At 38.5% G+C, this 4186-nt stretch overlaps 1 non-coding gene across 1 annotated transcript; it reads left to right on the forward strand.

Moving 5' to 3' along the window:
* Window positions 1-3463: 3463 nt before the first annotated feature.
* LOC130017277 (U7 small nuclear RNA) lies at window positions 3464-3525 on the forward strand. Its single transcript, XR_008791373.1, has one exon. It is a non-coding gene; the product is annotated as a U7 small nuclear RNA (small nuclear RNA).
* Window positions 3526-4186: the final 661 nt, after the last annotated feature.

Genomic DNA, 4186 nt, shown 5'->3' on the forward strand with positions numbered 1-4186 from the left:
CCTATTTCACTCCATGATTGGCAGGTGCCCTTGTGAGGGATTGCAAGAAATTAAGTCTATAAATACAGATATCAACTCTTCAAACTAAAAAGTAAACTTCTAAAATAACTAAGTTTTGTGTTTTACTATTAAACACTGTACTACTTTAGCACTGTCGTCCCATTGTCCCACTGTTCATTGATTTGCTCCAGCAGGCACCAGTAACGTCTCCATTGTGAGACTTGTTGTTGCTGTGTTTGGCATATCGAATGCGCCCCAGGGAGCTTGCCAGGCTCTGCCATGTGGGTGGGATACTCTTGGTAGCTTGCTAGTCTCTCTGAGAGGGATGGAGGAATCACACCCGGGTGGGCTGCGTGCAAGGCAAATGCCCTACCCACTGTGCTATTGCTCCAGCCCTCCATTTTACTATACATTTTATTCATATTTTCCTCTAATAAACTAAAACTCATAGCTGAACAATAGGTCAACACAACTGAAAAAGTGACTTTCTCCTGCACACCCACTCTATAATTCTTCTTGAGCACTGGTTCAAATTTTGAAAGAATTTAATTTTTGCTGCATAATTCATCCACTACTAAACTAATCAATGACCACTCAGCTACAGAGCGAAGAAGGGACTTTCAATTCATGTGGCTGATCTATTTTAGATCCCAGTTGAATTCAGTGCATTGTCGACTTGAGCACTGTTTGAAGAGTTGATGAGCACAGAGCTAAGAGTAGCTTGAGAACACCACTGGATATGAAGATATACAAACACATAGACAGGAATATTGACTACACATAGAATGCTTTCCATTCCTCAATTCCTGAGCATCATTCTGGGTTACCCCAAGGCCCATTCTGGGCTTTTGATTGACTTAGTTTCATGCTCAACTGTTGTAACAGAATACATGAACAGTTGGAGCTACTCCAGCAATTGGAAGTTTTGTGCAATTAAAAAATATCAGTCTGGGGTGGGGGGTGGGGGGTGGGAGGCATACTGGGATCCACGGTGGTGGGAACCGGTCACTGGTGGAGAGATGGGTATTCAAAATAAATAAATAAATAAATTTAAAAAATAAAAATACTTAACATAAAAAATAAAAAATATAAAATAAAAAAAATTAGTCGAACTGGGAGTAGCTGCCCCAGGATCCATGGTTAGAACCCCAGAGGGTTCCCCGAGCCCTGTTCCCCTGAGCAGTCAGGCAAAAGTCTAGAACATTACAGAATATGTCCCCCCAAAAATAAATAAACACAAAACATGATATCTGAATATTAACGCGCAGTAATTTCTGAGCGTTATTTTTTGGTGGTCTTGGTTGGGGGTCAGGGTTGGAGTACTGTACTGGTGGGTGTTTACATGGAAATCCTTGTGAATTTTATTCCCTTAGTGAAAATGTAAACATTTTGCCTCCATAGGCTATGTGTTCAGCCCCTCCCTCTCAATCTATCTGGTACGTGGTGAGCCCCCAATGTCCTGCTAGCAACCAAGCAGATGTCCTGCTAGAAATCCAAGACCAGAAACGGAAACAAAAATTGAACTTTCTCTACCAAAAAAAAAAAAAAAGAAAGTCTGGATAGCAAAGAGGATATGTGGAGAGAGATTGACACTGGTGGTTGGATGCATGCTGCAAAATTGTATGTCTAAGACTCAACTAAGAATAACTTTGTAGGGGCTGGAGCGATAGCACAGTGGGTAGGGCATTTGCCTTGCACTCTCCAACTGAGGTTCAATTCCTAGTATCCCATATGGTCCCCTGAACACGGCCAGGAGTGATTCCTGAGTGCAGAGCTAGGAGTAACCTGAGAGCATCGCCAGGCATGACCCAAAAAGAAAAAAACAACCTTGTAATTCATGGTGTTTTAATAAAATTTTTAAAAAAGAAGAGATTGTGCGAACATTTAATAGGTTAACAATACATATAAAAAGCTATAATAATTTCTAAGAGATTAAAGAAGCAAAAATCAATGATAAACAATATTTGAGTCAACATTAGTGTATTGATGGGGGATGGAATTGACTGAAAATTAAAAAATCCTAAATTTTATATTTATTTGGGACAAATACCAAACTACTGATCCGAATTATAATTCGTAAGGTATTTAAGCTCTAGGAAACTTTTAGGTAATGACTAAAAGTTTAAAAATGTCTTATAGTCTCTAAATCAATGGAGAAAAAATGTATATGAGGGAGGAAAATCTCTGTCTAAAAGAATAGGAGTGGGGAAGATGCCAGAATTTATTTTAAAATTAGAGAGGACCTGAGAGATAGTACAGTGGGTAAGGTGCTTGCCTTGCACACAGCCAACCAGAGTTCAATCCCAGGCATCCCGTGTGGTCCCCCAAGTATCACCAGGAGTACTTCCTAAGTGAAAAGCCAGGAGTAACCCCTGAACATTGCTAGGTGTGGCCCCAAAACCAAACAAAGAAATTAGAGTAAGAAAAAACAAATAGCAAAATTGGGTGGCAAAATAAATTCAAATATATGAGGAATCATGATAGATATGTCTTGAATTTAATGTGAAATTGTCAGAGCAGATAAAAACATACAAATTTAAGCTGCATGTGTTTTTTAAGTACAAAAACACATAAAACAATAAGGGGGAAATGTTAGCAATAAATCTAAAGATATATAGTAATATCCACAAGAACGGTCACTGTCACTGTCACTGTCCTCCCGTTGTTCATCGATTTGCTCAAGAGGGCCCAGTAACACTGTGAGACTTGTCACTGTGTTTGGCATATTGAATACGTCACGGGTAGCTTACCAGGCTTTACCATGTGGGAGAGATACTCTCGGTAGTTTGCCGGGCTCTCTGAGAGGGGCGGAGGAATCCAACTCGGGTCCATGTTGGCTGTGTGCAAGGCAAACGCCCTACACACTGTGGTATCGCTCCAGCCCACAAGAACGTCAATGAAAGTTTATTAATACAACACAAAACAGAATTTAAGATAATAAATAGCTCTGTAGCACTGTCCTCCGCTGTTCAACAAATAGTTCGAGCAGTCACCAGTAACAGCTCCATTGTGAGACTTGTTGTTACTGTTTTTTGCATATTGAATACCTCACTGGTGGCTTGCCAGGCTTTGCCCTGTGAAGATAATAAATACAAAATGAAATTAGTATGATTGCTATATATTATTTAAAATTCAGACTTACCAGAAAGATTTAACAATTCCAACTTAAATGCACCTAATAAAGTAGTTTCAAAATATTTCAAGTATTTAAAATTCTTTTATTAAATCACCGTGAGAAAAACAAAGTTGTCCATGATTGAGTTTCAGTATTACAATGCTCAAACACCTGTCCTTTGACCCGTGTACACTTCTCAACACCAATGTCCTCAATTTTCCTCTTTCCAACCCCACCCCAAGTCTGCCTCTGCCACAGACAGACACTTTTTTTATGTGAAGAACTTAACACCATCATCTTTGTGGGCAATTCTATCATCACTAATAGGTAAATCAAGAAATTAGTTAAAAGTGTTACAGCTCTTTTAGAATTTGTCTAGCAGTTTTTCTGGTTGCTACTGGAAAGCCCACACTCACCCCCCAAACGAAATGAGTTGTGATACAAAATATTTTAAAAAGCAATAAACTTGTTCGTTTATTTATTTTATTTTTAGAAGCGCCAGGAATCAAATCTGAGTCCTTACACATGCTTTATCACTGAGACATATCCTTGATTCGTAAAATAAGTTCAGTTGTACATACAATACACTGTCCGCCAACAGTGTAGAATGCACATTCTCTCAAGCTCACAGAGAATACTTACAATGACTGGCCAGAACTAATATTAGTACCAACAAATTAAAATAAAAGCTGGTATCATATAGCCTGATTAAACATAGAACATAATTGTTATAGAGATAACACAAATTCCTGAAAGTAAAAAATAAATTTCTATTTACTCATGAGTAAAAGAAACTAAAATGGAAATTTGAGAGTACTTAGTTTCTATTTATTCACTTTTACCAGGAATTGTGGTTTGGGCCACACCCAGCTATGCTCAGATCTTATTCCTGGCTTTATGCTCAGAAATCACTTCTAGTGTGCTAGGATTTGGGAAGAAGGTTATTGGGCCTATCTGATGCCGGGGGAAAACTAGAAACACATGCAAGGCCTAACTTCCTAAAACACCTCTCTGACTCTGAAAGTTAGTTTTTAAAATACTGAATTTCAACATTGGTAAGATAAAGTTTAT

This window comes from Sorex fumeus, unplaced genomic scaffold (genome assembly GCF_029834395.1).
Source record: "Sorex fumeus unplaced genomic scaffold, SorFum_2.1 ptg000185l, whole genome shotgun sequence".
NCBI lineage: Eukaryota > Metazoa > Chordata > Mammalia > Eulipotyphla > Soricidae > Sorex > Sorex fumeus.